Source organism: Schistocerca gregaria, chromosome 4 (genome assembly GCF_023897955.1).
Source record: "Schistocerca gregaria isolate iqSchGreg1 chromosome 4, iqSchGreg1.2, whole genome shotgun sequence".
NCBI classification, from domain to species: domain Eukaryota; kingdom Metazoa; phylum Arthropoda; class Insecta; order Orthoptera; family Acrididae; genus Schistocerca; species Schistocerca gregaria.
In genome coordinates, this window is record NC_064923.1 from 349,623,412 (window position 1) to 349,640,969 (window position 17,558).

Consider the following 17,558-nt stretch of genomic DNA (forward strand, 5'->3'; position numbering starts at 1 on the left):
TAGGAAGTTGGACTGGGAGGAGCTGTGACTGAACTGACAACACGCTTTAAATTCACTGATTATGAACAGATTCTGCGGCGAGGCTCGAAGATACTACTCTCACCAAGAAGAAAGAAACGATAACTGCGAGTGAAAATCAGGTCCACTCGTTCTAGCCTTAACAGGTTCGCAAAATGAAGTAATGAAAATTTAACGATGACATGCAAGTAAGCCATAAATGATTAACGAAACAGAAGTACAGATTTGCACTGCATATGCAAAATCCATTTACTTGAAACTATTTCAACAAACAGCAACTCAGCGACATGCCACTAGACCAACAAGCCCGGCGAAGAAAGTCACTTATATTTCGCTTTGGACATAATACGTTGGTCAGAAAGATAATATCAGGTAACACCCTCTAGGACCCCATCAACCAACTACACACACGTGGAGTTGCGCTGTACCAAAACTACTGTTCGGTAGCTGTGGTACAGTACATAAACGACGTAGTACATGATTGGATTACCGACAGTATTGGTAGCATTTGTAAGGAAGGAAATATAAATGAATATGTAAGAGGATAACTGGTAGCCAACGATTTCTCTAAAGTCTGTTGTTTGTTTGGTTGGTTGTTTTGCACATAATTGGAACCGCATGTCATTCAGTATTAGTAAAATTGTGTTTTGTATCCCTCAGAAGATAAATTGTATTTTATACGTAAGAGAAAGTATTTGATCGCGTAGCTTCTGTCCGTTTATGTAACCAAAGCAATTGCTTTTGATGTAAGTACAGTTTACAGTTTATGATAAAAATATACAATACATATAATTATTATTCTTGTTTTGTACTCGATAGAATTTGATTCATCATGATTAAAGGCACGAATTATCTGTCATTATTGATAGATGCGAAAGTTGTTTATGAACAGTGGGAATATATTTTTATGTAAGTTCGACGAAGTATTGAAGCGATGTTTGATATATTTTTGTGTTGTGGTGTTTTTTTTTATGTTTTCTAGGGTCATATGATAAACCTGTATATTTCTTATTTTTAGTACGGTACAACATCCCTCTATTACACACAACAAATGAAAATTTTTTGAATAAAACCTGAATCAAAGGTTGACAAGTTCAGTTTTGCTATAAATGCTGGTTAATTTTAAGTAATAGACAGGGGCTAACTATGAGAAAAAAATGTTCCGTATGATACGCGGCCCTCACTCACTTCCCAGATGGTTTACTGCTTTTGGTTTTTAAGGGAATCTAGTAAGACACTGATCGGATATGTAAAGAAAGCAATCGTTACGAGGTAATGCCCGATAGGTGTGCAATATATTTAATGTGCAGGTAACGGGGGTACGACAGTAACTCACCAAATCTACTAGCTTACTTATGACAGTCTACGTTAGCCTACGGTATTTTTACAACTCTACGCACACACACACACACACACACACACACACACACACACACACACACACACACACATACACTCTCTCTCTCTCTCTCTCTCTCTCTCTCTCTCTCTCTCTGTTGAGATTCCGACGCACTCACGCAGAGATTACTGCTAATCTACTTCAAACTCTCGTTACTGGGGACTAATATAAGAGTGAAACTGTAGATTTCCAACTAGCCTTCCATGGCTGTACTTAGAGAAACGAACACGCCGTCGAGAGCTGATACGACTTCGTAACGCTTCGTTTCACGCCGTTGTCTTTCATAGGCATTGTCCTTGTATGATGCAACGTTTGTTGTGACCCACCTCGTGGTAAACCCTTCGACACGACGCTGACGGATTCCAAGTACGAGCGCTGCAAGTTGCTGGCCAGGCGGAGAGCTGGACAATACATGTCCGAGGGCGTCAGCTGACTGATAAGGTTCGCTAGTCGGAACACTGCCGCAACATGCCAATGATAACACACGCTGGACACGACTCCCTCAAGGACGCGCCGTACTATCTCGAAAACAACGACGTCACAGCTTTGCCACTTTGTCAGCTAAACAACATGACGTCTGATCTAGAAATTGCATCATCTTCAGCAGCTGCCAATTTGAAACATTTTCTTGTGTTAGTGTTATAAATTTGTAGGGATGGTATGAAAGTGGATGAGTAATGATTATCCAATATTGAGTGGCATGGTTGCATCAAGGTAGTATGAAAGCTTGAAATCTAAACGTAGTCTTAATAGAAAATTCTCCAGGTAGTATGATAATACCTCCCTGGAGCAGAGGTGCTTGCTTCTGACTGCAATCGGAATTATTTGCAAGCCACTGATGGAAAAAAACTGCACTTAAGTTCGCAACATTCTCACTTCTATACGACACAGATGTTTCTAACTCAGCTGATCCGTGGGTGCCAGTGGGTACGCTGTCCGTATCACAGCGGGACAAATGGGCTGTAGCACTGAAACTTGCTTATTTAGTAAAGGAAGGCTTGCGTTGGTACACTTACAGTGTAACCAAAACAAGGATCGGTTTTGTTGAGTTATTGTAGCTCCGTGGTTCAGAGATTTCACTTGTACTCAGAAAAAAACATTATACATATTCTCATCCGTATATCCCGATTGAGATTTTCCACGTTTTCCCTAAGTCCTTTAGGCTAAATGTCACAGTCTTTTAAAGAACGGAAGTCAGTTTCACGCCCCATCATTATCCAGTAACCGGGCATGCTCCGTTCGTAATGATTTGGAAGAGACGTTAAACGATAAGGCTAGACTGTGTTTAAAACAGGAGGAGGCGATTAGCTTTCATTATTACCTCCGTATCACCAGCCTATGTAACAGACAACGATTTCATTAAAAACAGTGCGCTAGGCCAAAAACTCTTAAGTTTTATTCTTCAGTTTATTTACACTAACGAGACAAAACATTATGCCAATCTGCTTAACAACTTATTTGTCCGTCTATGGAACGAAATACATAACTGATTATATGTATCAAGGATCAGACAGTTTGTTGGTAGGTTCGTGACGTATGTGGGATTATACTTCTACACACAGGTACGCTGTGATGGTACCCGATAGCGACCCAGATGGGTTCCACAGGCTTTACATCAGCTGAATTTGATCGCCGAGACATCAACGTGAGTTCAGTATAATGCTATTCAACCCACGGCAGCATGGTTCTGGCCCCGAGACACGGACGATTGTACTGCTCAAAGATGACGTCGCCGTCGGGCAAGACAACAAGCATGAAGGGATGCACATGGTTCGCAACTGTGAGCGTGCCTTCTATTACCACCACAGGTCCCATTCAAGCGCACGAGAATGTCTCCCACAGGGCAATACCACACTCCCACCAGCCTGCGCCCGTGGTGCGCTGCACGTGTCGAGCCGCCGATGACGGTGTAGCAAAAAGTAATTCATCCGAACAACTGACACGTTTCCATTGATCACAGTGGTATCCCGATGGTTCCGTGTCTACGGCAGTTGTAACTGGTGATGTCGTTGAGTCAACATTGTAATGTTGACTCAACTCAAATCCCGCAGCAGCAGCGGCTAAAGCTTATTGCTACAAGGAATAAGTTTAATAAAAAAAGGAGTTTGCTTGGTTCCTGTTCACTACTGAATAAGTTGTGAGAAGGGATTTCGTAGATTACGTCTACTTAAAAACTTCAGATTATTTATAACCCAAAACCAATAAAAATGACATAGGTATCAATAATAGCTGAGTGCCAAAGTTGAATTAACATTTAATTACACAGATGTTATATATTAATTATATGTGAGAATAATAATTATTATTTATAGATTAAGGAGGCTTCTTTAACTAACTAGCAAAACATGGGATTATTGAAAGTCGGACTAACAATCACGAGCCGTACCCTGCAATTGCTTCTGCGCTATGCTTGCGAATTTTACCTCGAATTCCATCTTCAAGCGTGGTAAGCCATCTAGATCTCTCTTGGCTATACAGGGTGGGTCACCTAACATTACCGCTGGATATATTTCTTTAACCACATCAAATACTGAGAATCGATTCCACAGGCCGAACGTGAGGAGAGGGGCTAGTGTAATTGGTTAATACAAACCATAAAAAAAATGTACGGAAGTATGTGTTTAACACAAACCTACGTTTTTTTTTAAAAGTAGAACCCCGTTAGTTTTCTTAGCACATCTGAACATATAAACAAATACGTAATCAGTGCCGTTTGTTGCATTGTAAAATGTTAATTACATCCGGAGATATTGTAATCTAAAGTTGACGCTTGAGTACCACTCCTCCGCTGTTCGATCGTGTGTATCGGAGTGCACCGAATTACGTAGGGATCCAAAGGGAACGGTGATGGACCTTAGATACAGAAGAGACTGGAGCAGCACATTACGTCCACATGCGAACACCATTTTATTGGTCTTTTTCATTAACGCACATGTACATTACCATGAGGGGTGAGGTACACGTACACACGTGGTTTCCGTTTTCAATTACGGAGTGGAATAGAGTGTGTCCCGACATGTCAGGACAATAGATGTTCAATGTGGTGGCCATCATTCGCTGCACACAATTGCAATCTCTGGCGTAATGAACGTCGTACACGCCGCAGTACATCTTGTGTAATGTCGCCGCAGGCTGCCACAATACGTTGTTTCATATCCTATGGGGTTGTAGGCACATCACGGTACAGATTCTCCTTTAACGTACCCCACAGAAAGAAGTCGAGAGGAGGGCTCGCCGACCGTGGACCGTGTTTGTTACAACACGCAACTGAACGTCGGAGGTTTCAAGCGTCAAATTTAGGTTACAATATCTCCGGATGTAATTAACATTTTACAATGCAACAAACGGCACTGATTACGTATTTGTTTATATGTTTAGATGTGCTAAAAAAATAAAGTGGTTCCATTTAAAAAACGTAGGTTTGTGTTAAAAACATACTTCTGTGCATTTTTATATGGTTTGTATTAAACAATTACACTAGCCCCTCTCCTCACGTTCGGTCTGTGGAATCGGTTCGTCAGTATTTGATGTGGTTTACGAAATATATCCAGCGGTTACGTTAGGTGTCTCACCCTGTATAAATGAAATCAGGCCTTGAGTGTGGTAAGATCTGCCATCACCGACGTGAGGGCAGCGTGACACGTCTTCTGTCTCCGAGCTCTCGACCGACACTGCTAGTTTCACTCTCGCAGACAGACCTCGTCTCGGAACAATGCTTAGAATCGCACTCCCATGTTTCGCCCTCAGATTGATATTATCGATATCTGAGTGCTTACACAATGTAAAGGATAGCGTTAAGTTGACTATATTGTTTTCAGTACAATGGCAAGTTCTGACACACTCCTTACAACATGTGAACACGTAGGAGTGGTTTAATGCATAGCTTTGAAACACTTGTGCATGTACAAGCATTGTGCTCTTTAGCCAGAGACGCCACAGATCATCATCTATCCTACTTTACAGGGCAGAGAAGTCTCCGAACTCCACATTCTGTGAAGAGTTGTGGACGTCCGATCATTTAGCACCTAGTGGTGGTTTCACTGTCCTACTAGCTCTTCCCGTAGATGCTCACGACACTACCACGTGAACACCTTACCAGCTTCTCCGTTTTCGAGTTACTCGTTCACAGGCTCTGAGTAATACTAATCTGCTCTTTGCCATAGTCACTTATCTCAGTGGGTTTCCCTATTTGAAGACTATATCATCGTCTGCTCCGCTTACACTTTTGTAACCGCGTCATGTACACTCAGCGCCACCAGGTCGCATCCAACGTCGCGGTGGGCAGTGGTTATAATGATTTGGCTTATCAGTGTGAGTTTATTGTTTTGCATTTTCCATACATCATGTCTGCGCCAACTCGCTGCGAACTGGACTTAGGTTTGCAAATAACATACATTCTATTTGTAAAAACATGGCTACATACTGGTAATTTAGGAAATTAAATTGCTTGTTGTTTTCTTATCTAAATATATAACGAAATTTGATGTATGTAACGCAACCACGTACAATATAAACTATCCGGACACCCCTATGTAATGTGGAACTTCGAGGCGTGGAGTTTTGTGTTGTCAGTAAACAGCCAACAAAAGCACAGTGGGTCGGTCAAAAATTTCGAATGTGCACTAGCCAATTGATGCCACCTGAGTAACAAATTCATCAGGGACATTTCAACTCTTCTAAAGCTGTCCAATCAACTGTTTATTGTGTGTCTAATGGAAACGCAAATGAACAGCCACAGTTAAACCAAGGCGAGGCATACCGCACACTGATGATAGGCAGAGACCGTCGAGCAGAGCGGGGGGTGGTTGTAAAAATCAGCAAAGGAATCACTCTTGTGTTACGAAGTGCTTTGAGCAATCCAGCTAGAACACTGAGTATGCGTAGGCGGTTACTAGCAAAGAGTTAAGAATAAGTGCTCTAGCAGCTCCTCATAAAACACAAGTTTCTGTAGTGAATGCTAGGCGATACTTTGGGGGTGAAACGAACCACTTTACTGGGCAGTGGATGACTGGAAATGAATAATTTGAAGTGATGAATCGCACTATACTCCATGTCAACCGATGGATCGGTTTGGGATTTGTGAATGCCTGAAGAAAGATACCTGTCATAATGTGTAGTGACGCTAGAGGCGGTGTTACGATATGGTGTATATTTCTCGGTAGGGTGTGCCACACAAGATAACGTTAAATGTGGAAGAATATGAACACATGTTTCAGCATTGTTTACAGTAGAGGAACAGTTCGGAGACAATGGTTGTTTTTGTCAACATGAGGAAGCACACTGTCATAAAGCATCTGTGAGGCAATGGTTTGTGGACAGTAAATTTCCTAAAATAGACTGACCTGCCCAGGTTCCGACCTGACCCCAATGGAACACCTTTCCGATGAAGTAGGTAGTCGATTTTGCTCTAGATCCCATCGTCCAAAATCGCTACCTTCTCTGGTTCCTGCTTTTCAGAGAGAATTGACTGATGTCTACTGATAGGCTGCTACTGCCGCTGCTTCTGATTATGAGTTTGAGGGTGCTAAACATCTAAAGGACTGTTGATTCATTGCCTCGGCCCCCTCGATTCCCCCCCCCCCCCCCCTCCCCCCTTACGGCATCCTCTCAAGACGGAATCAGTATCTGCGTCTGGAGTAAATTCTACGTGCCTGTGTGAGAAAGTTTTTTAAATGTTTGCGTATCGTTTATCTGTGGTGTGACATGGGTACCAACAAGGTGTTCACCTGGTGAGATGTGGGAATCCTACTAAAAACCACATCCAGGCTATCCGGCCACCAGACCTCATCATCAACCCGCTGGGCCGATGGTAAACGGGACCAGCACGTCTCTCCGTTCCAGAAACGCGCGTTTTAGCGCGGACGGCTATCCTAGTAGTTTTACACTAATAGGTGTATGGATATTTCTGATCAGATAGTGTACATACTACTCATTTAGACATTCATGTATGCAATAGAAGGATTTGTCTAGCAGAAGTTATTTTATTTCCTTCTAAGATTTCCATTATTTACTACCACCTCCAGTACACAAGGTAGGTAGTATAATATTTTTATGGTTGCACATTTGCTCCTTTCCGAACGAGAGTAAATTTAAGTTACGCCTAGTGGAGGCTATTTTGGTCGTAGTATTATATTTGTGAAAGGTACTAATATGTTCAAATTATGATTGTTTTTTCACAATTAACTTCATAAGCTGGACAGTGTATTATGCGGTTATTGTTACGGTCAATTTTTTTTTTAAACGGTCACCTACATGAAGTTCGAGTGTGGGCACTACATAATTCCCTTACAGTGCATTTCTGTGCAATTAATCTTCGGTGTCTGGGTAGAATTGTCACAGAGGATTATTCCATGACATCAGTGAGTATAACTACGAAAGTAGCTGATATGTAAATACGTTGATTATTGCAGCACTAATCATTCCACAAGCAAAATGCTTGATAGTGACGTCTGCGAAGAAACTATAACAACTTTAATATTGTAGATTACAGTTTTTACTACTTAGAGCAACACTAGAGATATGCATCACTAATTACAGTAGATGACAACTGGGGTATTCCATTTACTGAGAAACACGGGTTAGCTGGCTTCCGACATTCAAGAAGCAGACCGTACAAATAACGAGGATTACCTGGAATCCTAAGAAAACGCTGTCACCTCTCGGCTGCCTGTCCTTGCTGTTCTTTGCGCCCACAAGGACTGTGAAATAAAAGAAAACGAGAATGACTGATTACTTTCCGGCTACCTTGAGGAACGAACAAAGGCGTGCAGCTGCTCTTTAGAACTCATGCGTCATTAGACGGAACTCTATTTCAACCGTCGACTCTTACTGTTATTTCTCCGAGCTATAAAAGGAAGAATAAGGTTCAACGACACTTGCAGTGAATTTTCAAACCACTGAAGATTAAGCTCAATGCCGTCACAGCCACCCGTATTTTTGTTCTCTTTTTTTTTGCGTTTCTTAAGCACTTGTTATATTTTACGAATTACGGATCATCATTGATGTCTTAAAGGAGAAAGATGCCAAAACATTGTAACGTTCCATCGAAGTCGAGGTCGCCAGAGACGAATCACAAACTATGGTTGCATAAGAATTAGGAAGTATATGTGCATTATCCCACATTAGTGAACCATCCCTGCATTCGGTTTAGATGATAAACAGAAACTGCGAAAAACCTGAATTTAAGTGTGTTAGTATTTACGTGAACGATATTAAGATTACTGAGTCCATTCTTAATGCTGTGCTTTCGGGCTTTTAGTTGAAATGTTTGCATTTTAAGTACAGTGCTTCAACTACAGACCATGTCGTCTTCATCAGGTGCTGCGGGTTCTGCTTCAACGTGCACTCGCTATATGGACTCCAACCGGTCTGGTTGTTGTCCACGCTGCGAGTACACTTAAAAGTACGACTCGCAACATCTGAACAAGACTAGGTCGACCGTCGAAGTACTGAACAAAAATTGGAAACAAAAACTCTGGTAAACACCTGCAAATACAAGCATGCTTAGAAAACATGAATGTTCACTCTTACTAATTTTCAGCTAATAAGTTACTTAGTAACCCGTAAATTCCTAGAATGTAGCCATGCTTACTAACAAGTAAGAATGATTCGTTCCACATAATTTCGATAGAAATTATGCATGTGATCTTCGGGAAGTATAATGAAATACCTTATTCTGTAAAAATAACCATTCATTCATTTTGTGTCTTTGTCACTGTCCCCATAATATGCAGTATGCCACAGAGAGGGCGACAGCGGTTCTAGGCGCTACAGTCTGGAACCGAGCGACCACTACGGTCGCAGGTTCGAATCCTGCCTCGTCATGGATGTGTGTTATATTCTTAGGTTAGTTAGGTTTAATTAGTTCTAAGTTCTAGGCGACTGATGACCTCAGAAGTTAAGTTGCATAGTGCTCAGAGCCATTTGAACCATTTGAAGAGGGCGACAATGTAAGCCTTCCACATTCAGGGGTATGGGAAATCACAACTACCAAGGCATCGGTAAGCACTCCAGGGAAATGCGTTGCAGACGTCTTTAGATTTTGTTGTACAGCTATCGCTCCTGGCGTGAGGGGAGACGAGGGAGGGGGGTGTAGGAGTGATTACTTTTGGCTAAACAAGTACTGACATAGGCTAAGTCTAGTAAACATCACTTGTAGTGTCTCAGTATATTTTTTTATAGAAACGTTGTATTACGAATGAGAATAAACGGTGTCTCTGGTCTTTTAGCCTTACTTGACGACTGACTGCGTAAAGAAATAAAATTAACCTTTTGTTGTCCTTCAGAAACGGCCACGAAAAGACTTTCGTTATGAGTGTATCCGGCGCCATTATTTTGTGTGGTGCCTAGTAGTGAGGACAGGTTACATTCATTGGGCACTGGTACTTGCAAGAAGACGATTTTTCGATGATATTATTAGATGTGTTAATATACTGTATATAAAGGAAAATGATATATTTGTAGACTTGAGCACAGAGAAACAGTTGTTAGGCACCAGTTTCTGTGTCTGAGATGGCAGAGTCGTAGAATCTTTGACAGTAGTAGTGTATAGCTGCGGTTTGCAGCAGGCGAGGAATCGTTTAGTGTAGAGCATAATGCATGGATACATTTTTGGACCTATGTGAGTCGCAGGTTTATTACGAGGAGAAATGACGACTTAGAACAATGGATGGGTAGCATATGGACACAAAAAGCTTTTGAAGAGAAGAACAAGGTATTATTTGTATTATTTGGTGAGGTAAAAAGTTTATTTTTATTTTTGTAGACTTGTTTCGTTGGTAAAAAAATTCAAATGTGTGTTAAATCTTAGGGGACTTAATTGCTATGGTCATCAGTCCCTAAGCTTACACGCTACTGAACCTAAATTATTCTAAGGACAAACACACACATCTATGCCGCACGGAGGACTCGAACTTCCTTCGGGACCAGCCGCACGGTCTATGACTGCAACGACTGAGACCACTAGGCTAATCCCGAGCGGCTATTGTTTGTGTGTGTGTGTGTGTGTGTGTGGTTTGAGGTTTTCGGGCGCTAAACAGCGTGGTCATCAGCGGCAAACGCATGGAAACAGTAGCACATGCGCTGAAGGGACGAAGACGGACAGCGAACTAGGAGAACGGCTAAAAGACACAGACCTGACGCAGTTCCAAATCCTCACATACAGTGGCAAAACAAGAGGTGAAGAAATGCACTAAAAAGGAAAGGAAACACAAGGAAAAGAGAACAGAAATCGAAGTGAAACAAGTAGGTACTCGTAACTAGCGGACCTCTTACCTAAAACCTAGGTGAGTCAGTCACCCAGCAGCACATTAAATTCCTCTCCCTAAAATCCGAGGCAACAAATTGGACAGGACACAAAACCGTAAGACATTAACCGCAGCCGTTGCGTTGTCTTGCAAAATAGAGGGCGAATCCGGTGGCAAGGAAACCACCGCCCTCTGATCAGAGAATAAAAGACAATCACGTAAAACATGGCGGACAGTAATCTGGACGCCACAAGCACCGCAGATTGGGGGGGGGGGGGGGGGGTGGGGGGTCCTCCCGCCGGATTTAAAAACCATGCGTTAAGGGACTGTGCCCGATGCGGAGGCGAGTGAGGAGAACCTCATCCCGCCTGTATGACTGGTAGGACGTACGCCATGGCCGCGTGGTGGCTTTGACCAGACGAAGCTTATTTTCACCGACTGCCAGCCACTCCTCTTCACATTGACACATAACACGAAAACGCAAAACGGAGGTAACAGCATGGAGGGGGACGGCACATTCAACAACGTGAGGGAGGGAACAAGCATCTTTGGCAGCCACATCCGCCAGTTCGTTTTCTCTAATACCCACGTGTCCCGGCACCCAGCAGAAAGAAACCACCTTCCCCTGCCGTTGCAGGTGGAGTAGGGCATCATGGATGTTCTGGACGACCGTATCCGCTGGGTACAAGTGTTGCATGGTCTGAAGGGCACTCAGGGAGTCAGAACAGATGAGAAACTTAAGACTGGGATCACATCTCATCTGCTCCAATGCCCGCAAGATCGCAAAAAATTCGACATAAAAGATGGTAAACGCCGCAGGAAGCCGTAACTTGACGACTCGATCAGGGATTACGACAGCGCAACCAACAGAGTCCCCCTGTTTAGAGCCATCCGTAAATACTGGTAAATGGTCGGGATGCTGGTTTAAAATATCGTAAAATAAGGAGGTAAAAACACTCGCAGGAGTGCAGCTCCTCCGGTACTCTGACAAGTCTAAAAGGACGCTGGGCCTCTGGAGTAACCAGTGAGGCAGGCGGGTAAAGCCCTGGAGTTGGGGTGCCACACGCTCCACACCAAGGGCCTCAAGCAAATGCTTGGCACGAATCCCAAATGGTCTCGTTGCTCTGGGACGACTGGAAAATAGACGTTCCATAGGGGGTCGGGCAATGGTAGGGTACGCAGGGGAGGTAGGACAGGTAAGGAATAGACACACCCGTCGCACCATGAGCAGTTTCCGCCGGATGGCTAGCTGCGGTTCCCCTGCCTCAGCACACAGGCTGGGGATAGGACTGGTACGGAATGTATCAGTGGCTAGCCTGATACCCTCATGGTGTACTGTGTCAAGAATCTTCAGATACGAAGGCCTCGCTGACCCATACACGGTGCATCCATAGTCAAGACGCGACCGGACAAAAGCCCTATAAAACTGCAGCAGACGCGCCCGATCTGCTCCCCAGGACCGATGGCTCAGACACTTCAAAATATTCAGTACATTCAGAGCCCGCACCTTGAGGTCTTTAAGGTGCGGCAACCACGACAACTTGGAATCAAAAGGATTTCCTTTAAAAGGAAGAATGGTGTCCCTCAGTCGCAATTCATGGGAGGTAAAAGGACGTCGAGAACGATTAAAATGAACACACACACATTTGTCTGCAGAAGAGGTAAAACGCGTCTTCGCAGTTCATGCCTCTAATCGCTTTATCGTAAGCTGCAACTGCCGTCTAGCGGTGACAAGACCGGAGGAAGAACAGAAAACAGCAAAATCGTCCACAAACAAGGAGCACTGGGCAGGACTCCGGGTACTGGACGTATACTGTTAATGGCGACGGCAAAGAGGGTGACAATTAAAACGCTTCCCTGAGGAACACCATTCTCCTGCACGTACAAATCAGATAGCACTTTACCAACCGGATATCGAAAGAGGCGGCGGGAAAGAAAGGACCGAATGAAGATGGGGAGATGGCCACGAAAGCCCCACTGATGGAGTTAATTGAGGATAAGGCGGCGCCAAGTAGTGTTATACGCTTTATTAATGTCAAAGAATACACCTAGACAATGCTGGTTACGTACGAAGGCCTGCTGGATGGCCGCCTCAAGCAGGGTCAAGTTGTCTATAGTTGAATGACATCTCCGAAAGCCACACTGAGAGTGGCTATAGAGCTGCCTGGTCTGGAGCAGCCAAACCAGGCGATTGTTGACCATGCGTTCCAATGTCTTCCCGACACAGCTCGTCAAAGCAATACTCCGATAACTACTGAGATGCATTCGGTCCTTCCCCGGTTTGAGGAGGGGAATCAAAATCGCCTCCTTCCACGAGTCAGGGAACGTGCCGGATGACCATATCATATTAAAACAATTCAGGAGAACTTCCTTGGATGGCAGCAACAAGTGCTGCAGCATTCTGTACAGGATTTGATCATGACCAGGAAACAGTATCATGAGTCACAGATAGCGCCGAATCCAGTCCCCACATTGTGAAGGGGCAGTTGTAGGGTTCAGAATTTGGAGACAGGAAGTCCAAGTGACCCCTCTCGAAGGCAGTGCGGTAGCGGCAGAAATCTGGATCACAGTTAATAGTGGCAGTAGATTCCGCAAAGTGCATGGCCAGTGTCTGGGCAACGTCTCTCGACGCCGTGAGGAGACATCCATGATGCAGCAATGCCGTGACAGGTAGTTGGCTTCGTTTCCCGGAAATCCTCCTGATGGCTTCCCATACTTTCGTAGAACTAGTGGAGCGGGAGATGGAGTTCAAGAACGATGACCGTGGTTTGCTTTCTTTAATCACTCGCCGCGCTTTGGCTCTTACCACCCGAAAGGCCGCAGGATTCAGCTGAGGGACGGCACTTGAAGCGGCGCAGAGCTGCACGGAGGGCTCTGATGGTTGAGCGCCACTCAGTGGTCCACCAAGGGACAGGACGCCTCTTGGGATGACTTGAGGACCGTGGGATCGACAGTTCAGCAGCATGGGAGATCACGGCTGTAACGTGGTCGACCCATTCGTGGACGCTGGCACGGTTTTCCAAAACAGCCAAATGGCTGAAAAGTGTCCAGTCAGCTCTGCAGAGGTGCCACCTGTGCGGCACTGGTAATGCCACAGCCTCATCCAGGAGGCGAATCCAAAGGGGGAAGTGGTCACTAGAATGGACGTGAGCGGCAACCTCCCACAGAGTAGAATCCGTGAGTGCTGGAGAGCTAAAAGAAAGGTCAATAGCTGACGACGACCCAGAAGCAGTACAGAAATGAGTGGGAGCACCAGAGTTGAGGATGCACAGTTCTTCGGACGTCATGAGGCTTTCCTGGGGCAAGTAGTTGTAGAGTGCCATAAGACATTGTGAGCATTGAAGTCCCCCAGAAGGAGAAATGGGCTGGGGAGTTGGCTAATAAGGTCTGTGGGAGCCTCAGAGCCTGTTGCATCCTGAGGCGGTAAGTAAACGAAACAGATTGTGAGCCTCCGACCCACAAGAAGGTCAACTGCAACTACTTGCAAGTCTGTTACGAGTGGGAGCTCAGATGAGTGGTGCATGTCACGGACAAAAACCGCAACACCACCCTTTGCCCTGTCCCCCATCAGATCATCTTTTCGATACTCGGTGTAGCCCCGTAAAGAAGGTGTATCAGTGGCCCGAAAATGTGTCTCTTGGAGACATAAGCACAAGGGGCGCTCTCGTACAAGGAGTTGTAATTCGGCCACATGCGTCCTGAACCCATTCAGGTTCCACTGTAATATGGGAGCCAGTGATCAGGGTGGCTGAACTTTCACCCTGCCTCTGTGCTTTGGAGGAGAGCCCGTACTGGCCGGAGATTTATTCCTGGGGCGAGAATATCGCCCCCGGTCGACATCAATGTCCATCAGCTCCGATGGCGACCCAAGGGAGATGTCAGACAGTAAGATGGCATCGTCATCGGACCAACCCCGACTAGTCTCTTCAGTTGACAAAACCTTCACCTTCGGCGTCTTTGTCTTGGGGGGGGGGGGGGGGGGCTTGGAATCCAGAACCTTGTCGACAGTTGGAGCTTTACTCGCCTGCGCAGAAGGCGCCATATAGGGAGGGGCAGGAAGTACCCCAATGTCAGCAACCACGGCCTTGTCCGACGTTGTGGGGAGATCTGCAGACTTCACCCACGTCACAGTTGAGTTTTTGATAATTATTCTATTGATTGATCTCCTGAGTTAATTTACTGTACCATGGAAGTTATTAGATTAAAAGGATTTCATATTAGAGTCTATAATTGTGTTTTTTGATAAGTTCCTTCCTAAATGAGATTTCAGAACTTATTGGTGGAGTCATGTGTTTCATTTGCATTCTGCGTCAACATTATGAACCCAATTTCCCTGGACAGCGGGTGAAATGTGGCGGAACTAACATCAGGCTTCAATCCTGGGCGGGGTACAAGTGAGTCTGAACAGACGGTGCACTGAACACTCCTAACGATGGGCCTCCGCAGCCGACCACCCACGCACGCGCCAGTGTTAACACCACGACTTCGACAACTACGACTCAAGTGGGCACGTGACCATCGGCACTGGACGCTGGGGCGTTGGCAGAGCGCTGCACGGTCTGGTGAATCACAATACCTTCTTCATCATTCCGATGGGAGGGCGCTTATCCGTCATCTTCCACTGGGCAGCACCTTCACATCTGTACTGCGGAACGGACAGAAGCTGGCGGCGCTTCCATTATGTCCTGAGGAACATTCATATGTGCGTCTATGGGTACAATGGAGCTCGTGCAAGGCAACTTGACGGCCAAGGAGTATCATACACTGGCTGCACACCACGTACATCCCTTCATTTTTCTCGACCGAAGTGGCATTTTTAACAAAGTAATGTGCCTTCACAAGGCCAGGATTGTGATGGAATTGTCCGAGGAATACAGTGGCAAGTTCCAGTTAATGTTTTGGCACCCATATCGCCCAATATGATTCCGATCGAACACATCTGGCTTGTGATTGAAAGTGACGTCAGAGCTCATAGTCCCCCTCCTCGGAATTAACGGAATTAGATGACTTTTGCTTGCAGATATTGTCGGTATCAAAGCCTTCCAGCGGCCTACCAGGGCCTCAATGCTTTCATGCCACGACGCGTCACTGCTGTTATCCGTGCCAAAGGTGGACATACCGGCTATTAGGCAGACGGTCATAATGTTAAGGCTGATCAGTGTATGTCTCTCGCAAGTGCAGTGATCGTGCCGGATTAGAGAAGAAATTAAGCAGTATCATGAGTTTAATTCATCAAACAACAAGCAATGGTAACGCAATATCTGAGCGGTTGTCCGATGACGTGATTCAAAAGACATTTTCTGTTACAGTGTTACGGAATTCTTGACAAGTACTTTGCAAATCCTCATACGTTAACTACATCTGTGGAAAGCGGGGGATTTTATTATTAAAAAGAAGATTTCATAGGAACAACATCAATCTATTACACAAAGCGTCTTACTCTTGTACACAAACGACAAAAATAACTACTTATTGGAATTAACTCTATCTCACAATTTAATATGTAAGAGTTAATAAAATGGAGAGAGGATATTGATTGCCAAAAACTATTTACAACAATGAATGCGTATTTAGAAAACTGAAACTAAAACACCATACCACACTGGTACGACCAGGATGTCTAAATGGGTGTGAACACCTAAGGATGAAGTATAAGCTGGACAGAATAGAGGTACTTGAAAGACAGATTGTTAGAAAAACAATGGGTGCAATACAATCTACAGATGGCTGTAAAATGAGAAGTAATAAGGAGATCTACAAAAATATGGAGAAAATACCAGAAGTAATGACTAAAAGAAGACTGATATTTTTAGACACCTCTACCGAATAAACGAAATCAGGCTCACAAAACAAACATTCTAGTAGTTCTGGAAGGAGAAATTGAGAATAGCATGGATATAGAAATAAGGAAAGAACTAGATAGAAACCTCGAAGAATCGTAAGTAACAGAGAAAACTTTTTAAGGATAAAGTGCTGAATTTAGAAGGCTTCCAATGCAGAAGAAATAAGAGATTGGGAACAATATGTAAAGAGGAAATGAAAAGGCAACATAAGGAAAAAAATGTTCAAATGTGTGTGAAATCTTATGGGACTTAACTGCTAAGGTCATCAGTCCCTAAGCTTACACACTACTTAACCTAAATTGTCCTAAGGACAAACGCACACACCCATGCCCGAGACAGGACTCGAACGTCCGCAGGGATCAGCCGCACAGTCCATGACTGCAGCGCCCCTAGACCGCTCGGCTAATCCCGCGCGGCCATGCGGAAAAGATGAAGGAGAGTGGAAAAACAGAAAAAAATAGAAAAGAAGAGGAAATGAAGTTTTTGCATGATTCAGATAAAAAACCGATGGTAATGTAATGTATTCAAACTTAGAAAGTATACTGATAGAATTAAATTATTGAATGAGGCACTGCAAGTATTCGATGAGGTTTGCTGTTTGGCCCCCAAAATAACAATGGCCGAAGAAGAGAGAACATAAAATGCAGACTGAGAATAGCAAGAAAAGCGTTTCTGGAAAATAGAAATTTGTTAAAATAGGAAATATTTGTAACTGTCTTCTCTGAAGGTATCCGTCTGGAGTGCATTCTTGTACGGAAGCGAGACATGGCCTAGAATCAGTTCAAACAAAAAGATAATATAAGCTTTGGAATGTGGTGCTACAGAGTAGTTTTTTAAAACTTAATTTTTGTGGGGGTCCACAGACTCAATGCGTTTTGAGAATGAAAACATTGTCCAAATAGGCTACAACCTTTTTGTTATCCGCTCAATTGGCTAGTTTCAAATACGGGCAATTTTCAAGCACATATTTGATGCTTCACGCTTCGTATCTCATGCACCAACGATCTATTAGAATATAGAATGAAGCGTGAATCTTAAAACATGCACTTGAAA

At 44.2% G+C, this 17,558-nt stretch overlaps 1 protein-coding gene across 2 annotated transcripts in view; it reads right to left on the minus strand.

The window, feature by feature from the left end:
- Positions 1–17,558, minus strand: part of LOC126268018 (uncharacterized transporter slc-17.2-like) — a 294,182-nt gene that overhangs the window by 205,293 nt on the left and 71,331 nt on the right. The window contains exon 2 of one of the 2 annotated variants that reach the window (XM_049973430.1): positions 8,048–8,115. The exons of the other annotated variant lie outside the window; for it this stretch is intronic. The gene's annotated coding sequence lies outside the window, so the exon portion shown is untranslated. The remainder of the gene's footprint in view (positions 1–8,047; positions 8,116–17,558) is intronic. 2 annotated transcript variants of the gene reach the window in all.